Genomic DNA, 14,504 nt, shown 5'->3' with positions numbered 1-14,504 from the left:
TCAAGGCAGAGGATTAAAAGGGTGAGTTCAGTTCAACTCTGTCTTGACCTCTGAGCCAGCCTCTTTCTCCCTCTGAGGTTCTCTTCCCATTTCCATGAGTCTATGTGGGTCAGGGGCTCCCATTTGGCCAGAGACCCTTCCCATCTCCTGTGTCACCAGAGCCCTTGTTTTCCATGCATTTATAGACCGATATGAGGAGTTTGGAAAACAAGCAGGAGGAAATGAAAGTAACCCCAGTGGGAAGAAATCTGATATAACTGGCCTACTAAACAGCCTGGAGGGTTTTATATGATGGCAGTGTTAAAAGCACTGGATAAAACCTGCTTGGGCAGGGCACAGGCTATAAAATGGAAGGTGACACATTCTCCACAGTTGCTGGTTTGGGGATGGCGGGCATCTCAGGGGCAGCAAACCTCCTCTGCCTGTGTGTCAGGAACAGCTTCGTAAACTGCATACACCTATGAAACCAACACCTTCAGAGAGCAGAGACCCTTTGCCACCCCGGGCCCAGTGCAGACTGGTGTCCTCCTTTGGAATTGGACTGTGTGGCAAGGAAAACTGTGCCGAAGCATAAGTCATAGGCTGCCTAGGGACAGCTGCCATCACTGCCCTGACAAGTTGTATAACCCCAAGTGCCACATGCACTCAGTAGTTAAAAGATACTAGTTTCCCAAACCAAGAAAAGTTACAAGTGAAACTAAGTGTAAAAAGTTATTAGGCAGAAGCACATATTAAATGGCCAAAAAGCCATTACTTCACAGCAAAGGAGCTAAATAATATTGGTGAAAAGCACATTCTCTTTCAATGGAAGAATGAAGGCAGGAATAACGAATTAAAAAGCAATATGCAACATATGGCAAAAAGGGGGAGTAATAAAAATCCATGTAAATAAGAGTTTATGAGGTGTAGAAAATTGATAAAGGATACTAAAGACATCAGAAAAAACTTCATGGATGGTCAGACTTTGTTTAAGAAGAAGTATTTTCTTGAAAAGATATGAATAATAGCAGAAAAACTATCAATGCCATAGACTCATTACTAGCTGAAGACAACCTAGTCATTAATAACATTGAAGAAAAACTCTAAACTGTTCAACAATTATTTCTGCTCTCTATTTGGAATAATGTATTTTCTGACACATTACTAATTAAGAAAGATATTGAACAACTTGCACTAGAGTTAACCATTTTTTAAATTGGAAGGTCCACAAAAGTGGCCCACAAGAGTCAATGAAGGATATTTTTAGCATGTGTACGTACTTTTTAATATTAGTATTAATATTTTTAAAAATGGGTAAATTCTCATAGTTCGATGTCAATATTGTGTAAAAATTCTGAGACAAATGAAACCATGCAGGTGAATATAGTCCAGTTTACTTGATATCAATATCAGGCTAAATAAATGAGAAACTAATTGAAGATTTAATTAATAAAGAGTTAGAAGAGAGGCATATAATTGACATGGTTCTACTGAGACGGAGTTTGTGATTTCAGACAGACCACCTGTCGTGGTTGCTAGAGGGTAACCAGGCAGGACAGATATGTCCAATGGGCAAAGCATCAGTGTGCAGGACACCCAGGGCCAAGACAAGAAAGATCACGGCACTGCTTCCCTTCAGTGTGCTAGACAGGTGCTGTAATTCCCATCTCCAGTTGCCCCCTAAAGCTGCAAGGCGTGGGTAGCCCCTGTGGTCGGAGCCACTCAGTGATAGGTGGCACGAAGGGAAAGCCACAGGAGCCAGGGACAAAGAGTCTGAAATGTCCCAGGCAGGCAGAAGGTGAAGGAGCCTAGTGGTTTCTGGTGGCAGGGGTAGCCCAGATGGCCAGGGCAGTGGATGCAAGGAGTCTGGGGCTGTGACAAAATGCAGGACACCAAGATAGGGTTGGGGGTCAGTGGGGCAGGAAGGGAGAGTGGAGGTAAGATCAGTAGAAAGGCAATGGGACAGGGAGCTTTGGGGTGGAATGAAGAATGTCTGAATTCAGCAATAAGATATAATTTTCTGGAAAAGCTCTGTCCTAGGCAAGGGATGAGACAGGCTCCCTTGGAAAAAAAGAGTCAGCTGTTGCGCCGTGGTCCACTTTATTGCCACATGCATGCAGTTCATGCGAAAGGCAAGCATTCAACATTGACCAATGAATTTCAAATGCCTTTTCTGTTTTAATTTGTTGTTCTTTAACACAGAAAGTCATTCCAATAAATAAATAAGGTGATTGTGCAGAAATCTGTGAAGAAATAAATGAAGCAGGGGCAGGAAGCAGGGCAATGTAGGTGCTTCAGGAAGTGAAGGGAGCAACTGGGCTGCAGGTTGCTCATATGGCAAAGAAAATAAAAAAGGAGAGAAGGAAAGGGGCATGTTATGTAGGCTTTAGAAGCTTCATCAAATGTCCTTAGCTAGCTTTCATGAAATGATGAGTGTGTGGCTGAACTACCCTTCCAAAGGAGTGCTCCAGCAGATTAGCGGGGAATACAATGAAGGGTCATTTTTCTCTTGGAGCTGTTTAATTCCTTTCTTTTATTAAATCAGTGAATTGCAGATTTCGCTTATCAAAGGTTCAGGTTCCTTTGGAGCTCTCTGATGATGAGCCATATTCTGCGTTGACTTCCATCCCAGGCAACCCCACTAAGTTCAATTACATCTTGGGGAGAAAAAAGCAGGACAGACGTTAGCTTGATGTTTTTAACAGTGTTGTGGCCGCTAATGAAGCATGATCTGATCTGGTACAAGTTCAGACACTGCTGCCGGTGTCTGCAGTAGAATAAACTGTCTTTAATGTGAAGGTGCAGTTGATACATCAGTACATCATGTATGCAGGAAAGTAGAACAACTTTTCTTTTTTGTTTGATTTTGTTCCCATTGAGGAGTCACTCAGATAAAATATGCAAGAAACAGTTCAGACAGTTTTGGCAATGAAAAGGTTTCTTTTCCTCCCACTCCTGCCCCACCCAAAATTAAAGGATCTGGTTATCTTGTTAGTTAGCATGGGCAAGTTTTAAGACTCTCCTTATAAAATAAAGGATTGGAATTTTGCTGTTATAAAGAAGAATTGCAGAACTGGAAAGGATCCATATTTAGGACATGAATGCAAGCTGTTATGCAGATCAAAGTATCTATTTGAAGCTGAATTACTCAACAGCATCTATCTATGCCTCTTCAACACCTGCAGATTAGCAATGTAATCATGTGGAGGTTGCTATAGCTACATCTCCAGAGCAGGTGGAGTTCTTCATCTCTTGGAGCATTATGTTCATTCTTTGCAAATAAATCATAGAAGAGTATATTTAAAATGCCACCCTAGCGGTATCATCTCCTGTCTCTAACTGAAACTGTCATGTCTAATCTGTGCTTACCCTATTAGTCCTGGTTGTTTTCTCTAGAAACAATGCCACTTCCATCTGAGTATCATGCCTTCCTTGTAAATATTTGTGAACAAGCACCAGGGCCTTGACAATCTAGACCTAGTAACGTCATAAAGCAGGTGCTTAGTTTAAGCTGAGAAAGACTGCTCAAGTATATTTAGCAAATATGTAGTCTTGCCTTAGGTTTGATGGCATGTAAGACTGTAAGCTGGAGCTAAATACAGCACGTAGCAAAACTACCAGCCTTCAGCAACAACATTTTCCAGAGTCTGACCAAATACTCAGACAGCAGGCGTACTGGTTATGATGGTTTTCAGCTGGTCTCTTTTAGAACAAAGGCTCTACTCACTTTTTTTCTCACTTTTTTTTTTTTTTTGCATTGAAAATTTCAGCCTTCTTGTTTTGGTTCCCTTGCTGTTTACTATAGCAAAGGGCTGTCCAGATGACCTTTCCTTCTAGCTGTCTGTCTGCGGTGACTGATATATGCTGTAACCCTTAACCCTCTGCCAGTCAAGCCCACAACATGCTAACCTTTGTGAAAACTCAATCCCTGTGCAAAAATCTGATAGCCTAAAAGAAAAGCCCTGACAAGTAGAAAAGATACAGACAAGAAGCTAAGAAGAGAAAGTACCAAAGAGTAGATAAAAAACAAATCAGGATGCTTTGACTTGTCTAATTTTGTCATTCTCCTTGTTTGTCTTTTTCTCTAGCTCTTCATCAAGTGCAAGCTTTTCATTCCCTAGTGAAGGTAGGGAAGGAGAGATTTCTTACTAAAAGTTGTCAACAGCAACAACAACATCAGAGGATGTTTTCCCTCCCTGGCAAATTCTAATTACTACACTAAAAAGCTCAATATCAGAAAATGCTCCAAACATAACAATATTTCAGTAGCTTTTCAATAGAAAGTTTGAGTTTTTCCTGGAAAGCGGATGCTGTTGAAAGGGCATTTAGCAAAGAAGTAGAAATTTTTGCCAATGCCCAACTTCATCCTTAGCACTGCTCTTTTTCCATTTTCTCCTTTTCCCTCCAGTTTATTTTTGGCCGTTATCTCTCTGATACACTGATGCTTTAACTTTTTACAAATTACTGAAATATGTATGCTCCTCAGAGCCTGCTAACTTTTGTCTGCCCTGAAAAGCAGCGCTGTAAAATTTATTCCTATAAATTCAGGTAGATAAAGATATGTCATGTTGCTTTGAGAGAAATCCATCTTCACGTGATTGGTGCATTACATATCATAGAATCATGGTATGGTTTAGGTTGGAAAAGACCTTTGTTTTTCTCTCTCTGTCTTCAGGCTGTTTCCTTTCAGGAAGTTTCTTCTACATGTTCTGCAGACTGCTGGTACTGATGACGATAATGAAGAGGCCACTCATTAGGAGAGAGGCTTTTTAGTGATCAGTCTTTCCACTTACTTCGGGAATACTGTTGAAAAAGGTGAGTCAGACAAAGGTAGCATGGAGAAATTCACATCAACCTTGCCTTTCTTTTCTTCTGACACTGTCTTGGTCATAACCAGCAATCAAAACATTGCCAAAAGCAGCAGTATACATTCTGGCTTTGAAAAGGGTATGGCTTTAAGGCATAGAGGTGAAACCGGCTACAGCATCATGTGCTGCAAGAAATGGCTCCTCCTATCTAGGTGCCGAATTCCTGTCAGGATTGAGCCATTACAGAGCAGGAATTAAGCCTTGGTAAATGTAAGACCTGGGGAGAGTGTGCCCAATGGACAACTATGAAAATTGATTTATTTGGTTTTTTCAAGCTTCAAGTCCAGAATTAGGGTTATTTATTTTTTTTCTCTTTGAGCTGTTTTTTCTCTAAGGTCTATTAAAATTTGTAAACTGGTAATTTTGTACTACACCAAATTAAGAGTAACATTTGCTCATTATTTAGCTACCAGGAACTTAATTTTGCTTTTTGTGGCCTGCCTGACAAACAAGAGGCACACACAAATTTGCATCAACAAGGTTTTCAAAAGCAGCTGGCAATGTGGGCAACTGTGGTTCCCCACCCTGAGACTCCTGCAGTGGACTTCCTTCCCTGAAATGAAGCCTTCCTTAAGACATCTCCAATCAAGCAAATAAAAGACATGCCCCATATCATTAGTCAGTTTTAAAGCAGACTACCTTAACCATCAAAAACAAAGAATGTGGTCTCAATAATTGCCAGTGTGCCCCAATTGTCCAGGGCACCTGAAGGACTTTTTCTGAAGGACGAAAACTCTTGCTGGGAAGTCTCCTGAATGACTTTGTTACAGGGAAAATAAAAGAAAGTCAATCTGTTTGAAGTGGTAGCAATCAGTACTTGGGCTGAGGCAGAATTTTGTTCCGTGCCTGAAAGAAATGCAAAGGAACAGAAAAGACCACAAAAAATGGCATCTGTTTCTTTGGGGGCAGAGCAGTGTTGGGGGAGGAAGTTAATCTCCATCCCTCAGTACAGCATTGTGCTCACAACTCCCTAACTGGGCTTGACCATGGGCCCTGTGCTGTGCCCTGCCCTGGGGGTCCGTCAGTGGGAGAGTGGTCCCATGCTAACCTGTTACATCCACCACTGGCTGCTGGTGGGAGCCCCAGGCACACTGGCTGGCACCTTGCTGCCAGTGCTGATGTGCCCAGCAATTCAGAGGCCAAAGAGCTGCAGTGGGTTGCCTGCAATTCTCAGCACAGCTTCCTCTCTATTCCCATTGCTATGGAAATTGTTTCTGGAGGCAGCCCTAATTTTCCTTTCATCAATCAATTAGGGGCAGGCTTTGCACTGGGTTGTTTGTTTCCCCAGCACTGCTCCACTTGATATTACTTTCTTCATGATAAATTAACCACAGCTGGACCCGTCTGAAATTGCTAAGAATTCTCTTATATAAAGTGAAGAAAAAAAGAGAAAAAAACCATACTAAGCATGAGAAGCAGGAATAAATTGATATTTCAAAGAGGAAGGAGTGGGAATAGCCGGGACCTGACAGCTGCCCAGGGAAAAGGATGTCCTCTGATTGCCTGTCTGGTCAGGTCCCACCATCTCCCAGAGTCAGGCAGGCTAACAGCGTGGTTCAAAATCCATAGCTCCTCTGTGTATTAGTGGTGACACTCCTTGTTATGCTGAGCTGTGTAAACAGCCAGGAGCTTTCTGGAAAAGTCCAGTTGTGAGGCTGTCACTTATTCCTTTACCACAGAGTCAGCCAAGCCAAGGCTCCCATGTTTGACACAGGGACATGTCCTCTCATGGAATAAGAAAAGCAGGGGGAAAAAAAAGGTCTTTTTTTGCTACTATAAAAGTCTGGCACCAGGAGCTTTGAAATCGTGTGCTCTTTTAAATCAAACAAACTTACTTTACATTTTCGCTCTGCCTTCCCCCACCTTCTATACTTACTTGCCACAACAGTCTCCCATAACATATTAACAGATTAAAAATAACCTTCTGCCACCCTTCATCTACTTTGGCCAATTTAAAACTAGACAAACTACCCCAGGCACTGTAGAGTAGAGGAAGTACTGTGTTCACATGTGCATGCATATGGGCTCTGACCTAAAGGGAACAACTTTAATAGCAAGAGGCAAGAGGTTATTTTTATTTCCAAGATGTCCGATTTTGCACCCTCCTTTTTCAGATGTTTTTTTTTCTCTTCTGCTAAGACAATCAGCCAAAGGCCTAGAAAAGTAGTAATTACAGTTATTAAGTGACAGGAACAATGATTTCTGAACAACAGGACACAAAAATACTCTGTCAATGCATTCATCTTTGCTGAAGCGATCAGGTCCTAATGATTAGAGCTGAGTGAGCAGCAGAGAGAAAAATGCATGGAAAGGAAGACTTGTGTATTGAATTGGCCCTGGGTGCAGATATTTCTCAAAATGTGTGAAAACGGCTATTAACTGCCAGCTCTGCACCCCCCACCTCAGTATGGATTATTTTGAGGGGACCTTTGACACAGAGGCATCAGTGAGGGAACGAGCACAGCATCATATGAAGAAGCAGCTACAGTCCTAAAGCAAGTGCAACCTGTGCAGTGGCTGCACGTGCTTGCAAGGAAAGATGTAAGGAATACAAAGAATACAGGGGCTTGGAAATACATCTTAATATCATGCATGTTCTTGCAAAATTAAAATAACTGTAATGTCTGTAGGAGCAGGATGAGGTTGGACAGGAGCAGAAAACCTGTGGAGTGTGGGGGAAAGAGACGCTGTGTCCTCTGCTCACCCAGCAGCTGCATGGCTCAGAATGCCTGAGATCCAGCCATGCAGAGGGTGGAGGCAGAAACTGGACAAGAATAACCCCAGCACCCAATTGATACATGACATTCACCTGTAGAAAGGTATAGCTGGGCCACGTAGCTGGGCAATGGCCATCCCAGCCGATGGTCACCACTGGTTTTCTCCTATTATAGACCTCAGTATTCTCTTCAACATGTTGTCTCTTCAACATCTTCATAAATGACCTGGATACAGAGGCATACCAGGTAAGTTTGCTGATGAAACCAGGAGGAACTGTCCACTACCTCAGAGGCAGAGAGACCCTGCAGAGAGACCTTGATAAATTAGAGGGCTGGGTAATCCCCCACTGTATGAAGTTTAACAAACACAAGTGCCATATTTTGCACCTGGGATGGGGCAACTCTGGATGTATGTACAGACTGGGGAATGAGATGCTGGAAAGCAGTGCTGTGGAAGGAGACCTGAGGGTCCTGGTCAATGGCAAATTGAATGAGTCAACAGTGCCCTGGCAGCCAGGAGGGCCAACCATGTCCTGGGGGGCATCACCAGCCGGTAGAGGGAGGGGATTGTCCCGCTCTACTCTGCACTGGTGTGGCCTCACCCAGAACATTGCGTACAGTGTTGGGTGCCACAATATAAGAAAAACATTAAGCTCTTAGAGAGTGTCCAAAGGAGGGCAACAAAGATGGCGAAAGGCCTTGAGGGGAAGCCCTATGAGGAGCAGCTGAGGTCACTTGGTCTGTTCAGCCTGAAGTAGACTGAGGGGAGACCTCATTGCAGTCTACAACTTACTTGTGAGGGGAAAAGGAGAGGCAGGCACCACGCTGGTGACCAGTGACAGAACCCAAGGGAATGGCCTGAAGTTGTGTCAGGGAAGGTTTAGGTTGAACATTAGGAAAATGTTTTTCAACCGGAAGGTGGTTGGGCACTGGAACCAGGAGAATGGGCACAGCACCAAGCCTGACAGAGTTTAAAAAGCATTTGGACACTCTCAAGCATACAGGTGTGATTCTTGGGGTGGTCCTGTGCAAGGCCAGGAACTGGACTTTGATGATCCTGATAGGTCCCTACCTATGATTCACACAAAATGTTTTGTGTCACAACTTAAGATACAAATTCCTTTAGCAAGCATTTGGAACAGATTTTTCTTAAGCATTTTTGCTTCAAAGATTGTTTGTGCTGGTTATTAAGCAGTGTTAACCAGGTTCAATCAGTCTGGCAACTGGGCTGCAGGGCAAAATATAGAAATTTCTGGGTAACCTGAGCTGACAAAAAATCTGTTTCCCCATTGTTCTTCCTTGAGCACATACAAAAATCAATAGCTCAGAAAGCCCTTCAATGCCTCTGTCCCCACATGAACTCAATTTTTTTTCCCAGCTGCTGCTCATTTACCTACCAAGGCAACCAGATGCTTCCTGAGGTTTGCTGCCAATATTGTGTCATCAAAGGTGAACTGATGTCAAGACACAGCAGAGTACATGCTGAGAGACTGAGCTTATTCAGAAACCATGGTTTGCTTCCCCCAATCTTCACACACATCTGTACTTATTCACCCATGCACATATTGCTGAAAGAGCACCTGGTATAGGGAGAACCATCTCCACAAACTGATGCATCCTGTCTGCTTCCCTCATCCACAACTTCAGCCTTACAACTTCTGTGAGGTGCATCAAATTTCAGGGTAGACCAAAAGATGCTATTAATTTGGACCTGTTCAAGAATTGAACTTCATCACTGTAGTGGTTTGGATTTTGTTTTCCCCCAGAGGCTAAGAAAAGTGGTAGCCCCCAAGGGGTGGAAACCCCTGGAAGTTTTGAAATTCTGCCCAATAGGCGCTCCTGCAAAAATGTAAACATATCACAACCAGACCGGAAGAGAAGAGTTGTAGTTTGGGTTAGAAGAAGGTGGCCATGTTGTGAGCCACGAGGAGAAACTGCGGCAGCCCCACTGGGGGTTGGCCCCCCCCCCCCAGTCCCCAGTGGGGGGCTACAGAGACTTGGAACAGTGTTAAGCTGGACTATGTGTCTGTAGCTATAAGCTAGGAGATCCTTCCCCACTCTGAGCCGCAGAAGAGATACTGAAAGCAGCGGCAGACCAGCACTGACCGGAGAAAAGCAGCGGCATGGAGCCAAAAGACAAGAGAGCAGCAAACAAACATGTAGCAAAGCAGACAGAACTTCTGCAAGCTGAGAGAGAAAGAACAGTAGCAGAGAACAGAACTAAGTTCTACAGAGAGAAGGTTTGGGGGTAAGAACTGCAAAACTCCCCTAAACTTTCTTTGAGATCCCTCTAAGATGGAGGGGGTGGACTCTTACTGATTAGAAGTCCTAAATGGGTAAAGGAGCTAAGAAGCTCGGTTGTCCTGAGAGCTCAACCAGGACGGTGTGGGAGGTTGACCTTGAGGCCCTCCCTTGCTGCAAACTACAAAGAAGCTCGCAGCCTGAGACAGGGCACAGAGGCCCTGCAAGGAGCTTGAATCTCCTGGAGATACCAGACCGTCACGAAGACCCCCTGTGCTTCGTGATATGACGTGGTGAAACGACCTTTGTCTGGGGTGACGAAGCCCACGGAAGACCTCTTTGCCTGCGTCAAGGGGCCGAGGGAGCTTGGATACCTCCCTCGTGAGTGCTGGCAGAGATCCAGCTATCAGCTGCATGCATGAGATGAGGAGAACCTGCTGCCTTAGAAGAAGCTGCTGCCCTGAGAAACTGGAAGGGGTCTGTCCTTCTTTCCCTCCTGGACTTTTATTTGGAGGGGAGAAGAGATCTGATCCATAGTAAATACTATATGTCATGGTAGAGATAGTTGTAATCGTGTGTATAATGTATTATGATATTTATTTGTACAGTCATTGTAATATATTCCCTTTCCCCCATTCTGAGTCTGGTTGTGTTTTGTCTGGAAAAACCCATCTCACATTGGGTTGAGATGGAGGGGGATGGAGCTAGGGAATTGGATTTTGGGGCTATCTCAAACCATGACAATCACAAAGGCATCTCTGCCCAACCTGTCAACTAAGGAGGGTTTGGAGGACTGCTTTCTCCTCTGACTTGGTAAAGAGTTGTTCATTGTATGTGGAAAAATATAACATGTTGTTAGACAAGTCTTGGACACTTAGCTCTCTTGTACTGCTGCATGGCTACATCTCTGGCATAAATCAAGGACTCTAAGTTGACCTAATGCCTGGCTTACTAGCTGCACAAAGCTTTTCATGACATATTTAGGATTGTTATTTTTTTTCCTTCATCTGAATTTGAAAATATTTCCTGGCAATGGAGTATCAAATAAAAACTTTGAGATTGATGGACTTAGTTGTTTTTGTGTGGGGAAGTAAGGATGTTTCAGCTCTGACAATTGTACTTCAGATCCCCTAGTTAGTTAGCTGATAATTTTCTTTCAGATTTAAATACTCTTCATGATAGTATTAAAATTGTAATTTTCAAATTTAGTGCACATTAGGACTTGTAAATTCTCCACTGGTACACTAACTGGGGGGAAATGCTCATTAATATCTGTTATTCTCTTACTAACAATAATTCTTAAGGCCTGTTCCACAAATACTTTGTGTAAAATGCTTAGTGGCAATTTCCTCAGAGCACTTTGGATTATTAAGGTGGCAACAGAAAACAGTTATACCCTTGACTTTTTTGATTTGCTTTACCAAATCATTCAGCAAAAATATCAACATCAAGATGGTAGCAGTCATCTCCCATTACCCACTCTGCAACCCCGAACCAATAACTCCCATGTTTACTTCATGTAGGGACCAATTATTTTGAGCTATTATAAATTCTTTCAAAATTATGGCTTTCCGTTTGTACGTGAAAATGTTGACATAATATTTTTCAGCTTTCAGCATTACTGAACAACAACCAGAATTCCCAGCAACACTGCGTTGGACAGCCCTGCTTGTTGGAAGAAGGTGAAGAAGGAGCTTCCTACTTGGGTACCCTGGGAGGGAAGTGACCGTTGTGGGTGGAGGCGTGCAGAAAACACACCCGAAGTCCCACTGCTTTCCTGTGCAGGGAAATCCTTCAGCTTGACTGGAGTCAGAGGAAACCTGGTTTCTGTCCCCACACAAGGTCACACTGCAGTCTCGGGGATCAATTTTCCTGGATAAACCAGAGGTTTCCTCCCAGTGGACACTCCTATGCTCTCTTTCTCTAGCAAGCAGCTTTGATTCAGGAAACTTTTTCCGCTGATTGGGTATCAGCTGATTGTTACTGGAGTGCTGGGATACTGGAGAGTTGGATGATGAAATGCCTCACCTGTGGCTGCCCAATCTCATGCTGCTTCCTCTCTTCAATAATGCTCCCACACAGACATCCATTTACTTATCTAACCATGGGCTAACTTTTTGTCTGGTTTTTTTTGAGCTGTTGTGGGATTTGTTTCCAGTAGGCGTATTACTTGATTAATGACCTTTCTGTTAACACTTGCTCATATTCCATATGGGATCTTCTTGGGCTATCTAAATGCACAAAATACTTAAACTAATTTTTTTTCTCAGCTCATCTCTGTTTTTAATAACACAATTTTTTTCTCCTGCCTCCAAAGAAAAAAGAGCATTTTTTAGCTTGCTCAAGCTCACGTTGAATGTTTCTTGTGATTCATGTTGTCACTTTATGCAGTATTCCAAGAAAACAGAGCATGGACAGGCTCTGTCAGGAAGGGTTTTGTAATCTATTTGTCATTTCTTTTCTGTATAGATTAAGGGCTAAATTTTGTGATGGCAGATGAATTTGTAGACCCCATCTTGAAATCACGCCAGCTATTCAAAAGAGAGAAGCTGCTTTTCTTTCAACCCATGATAGTAGCGCTTTCCTGGATGCAAGTTGAAAAATATTTACATCATTATAAATAAGCAGTGTGTAACTATAAATAAAGAACACGGGTAATAAAGTGTTATCATTGAAGTTGAAATTAAAATTGGATCCTACCAAGCCCTAAACATAGATCATGACAGAAAAATCCAATAAGGTTTTTTTGTTTGTTTGTTTGTAGGTGCTGTAATTATAGACTAGATAAAGGAAAGAAAAGATTATACAGCAGACATAATTTGTAATGATTACAGTAACATTTCTGATGCAATGCCATGAAAAGAATGACTACTTGTGCATGGCATCCACACGTGCATCTACATCCCTCCTCAGGGAGGTGCCCTCTGCAGCACTTACCTCATAACCTGAGACATGTCACAGCCTGTATGACCATGGGCTATGTGACCACAGCCTGTATGACTGCGGGCCTGTTTCCAAAGAATATGCTCTGGTGTGCACTGGGTGACTCCTGCTAGGGTTGTCCCTGAACCTGACCCCATGCAGCTAGATCCCCCCACCCAGGGGAGCCCCTGTTGTATGGTAAATTAAGAAGCCCTGGAGTAGAGGGATGCGTTGACTGTCTCTAAATGCAAGACGTTCATCTTGAATTAAGTTACTTCTTTATCATCAGGGTTTGATCCGAGCACTGTGCCCTTCACTGGCAGAGCAGGAAAAGATTTGCCTCCATTGGGAACATGGACCATTGTGAAAAAGTGCAGTTGGGTGCAGAAAAGCCCTGAGAGATGTTCATGCAAAAACAGAAAGCATTTCGTTTTAGTTACCAAGAGTGAAGTCTCTTGTTGCCTTTCTGGAAACCAAGGCTTGAGGCCAAAAGCAATTTCTTGTACTTCAATAACTGAAAATAAAGCCTTAAAAAAGAACATGTCAGGGAATTAAATGAGAACCACAAGTTTAGCAGGGCTAGTGATTGCCCTGGAGAATATTGAGGTGAAATGTATAGAAAAGAGGGGGTTAGAGACACAGTTAAGTGAATTACTAGTCCCATCTGTAACACCTGTCATAGTCCTGACTGCTGGGTATTTACTTTCAAAGAAATCAGCTTGCACTACTGTTTGATGAAGAGCCCTAAATCAGGTGTAGAGGCGCAATTACTGAAAATGAATCTGTCAGAGCAAAGCTCAGGTAATCAAGGAGTCCTGTTTGGGCTCCCCTCCTGTACCCATCCTTGCCTTAGGGATAACCGAAACCAATGTTCCTCAAACCTATTGGGAATGAGCAACACAGATACAAGGTAGACTTACTAAGAAGGTTAAAGAAACTTTAACATGTTTGCCACAGGCTGATAATGGCATCTGGGAGTCAGCCATCCACAGGGGCATGTCAAATGGTGTTTGTATCTCCTTGAAAAGAATCAGGATTATTTTAGTGCCAAACAGAAGACATAATCTGATGCAATTTTCAGAAGCACCATCAGCCCCTGATAGACAACATATGCCCACAGCTTCTCACACCTTCCTGCAGTAGCGGGTATGTTCTGATAGGGTTTCAGCGTGCAGTGCATGACAGATGATTTGAAAACTGAGTATTCCTGAGGAATGGGCATGAGACTCTCGTTTGATTCTCTGAACTCAGTCCATTGACTAGTGTCTCTGAGCAAAGACGTTTTTTTCATTAACTAGATCTCTGTTTAGTTGTACCTTTCTTATTATAGATGAGATTCCCCCCAGCTTGTCTTTTGTCTTTAAGCTATGCAAGTTTCTGTAGAAAATTATGCATGAATATATAAAAGGCTGTGGACAATATCAAGAAATGAGTATGCTAACATTTCTGTTTCTTGGACACATTTTGGTTGGGTTTAGTTTTTTGTTATGGTGATTTGGGGTTTTTGTTTTAATAAAATTTTGCTCAAAGGACTGCTGTTGTGTGAGTTTCTACAGCATGTGCTTGCTTTAGTCCCTGATCCACACAGCAAAGACACATGGAATCTCATTGAACCATGGCTCCTGATTAACTGCAGGCAAATGTTTCAGAGCTCTCCTGAAGGCATGAACTGTTTTTCAGAGCAATGATTTCTGTACTGTCCTTTCTGTGAAACGGGTAGAAAAAAAAGACAGGTGTTGCCTTCTCACAGCCTCTGCCAGAATTACTCTGAACACTT

General features: G+C 42.9%; 1 long non-coding RNA gene across 2 annotated transcripts in view; it reads left to right on the top strand.

Annotated features, from left to right (window-relative positions):
* The window catches only part of LOC116780171, a 28,886-nt gene extending 14,672 nt beyond the window's left edge, over nt 1-14,214 (top strand). Inside the window, exons 3-4 of one of the 2 annotated variants that reach the window (XR_004354364.1) lie at nt 4,655-4,794; nt 11,415-14,214. This is a non-coding gene — a long non-coding RNA (uncharacterized LOC116780171). The remainder of the gene's footprint in view (nt 1-4,654; nt 4,795-11,414) is intronic. The other variant, XR_004354367.1, reaches the window with a different exon arrangement.
* Nucleotides 14,215-14,504: the final 290 nt, after the last annotated feature.

The sequence above is a fragment of the Chiroxiphia lanceolata genome, chromosome 1 (assembly GCF_009829145.1).
Source record: "Chiroxiphia lanceolata isolate bChiLan1 chromosome 1, bChiLan1.pri, whole genome shotgun sequence".
Classification (NCBI taxonomy): domain Eukaryota; kingdom Metazoa; phylum Chordata; class Aves; order Passeriformes; family Pipridae; genus Chiroxiphia; species Chiroxiphia lanceolata.
The sequence above is the reverse complement of the archived record's forward strand: the minus strand, read 5'-3'. Positions and strand labels throughout refer to the sequence as shown.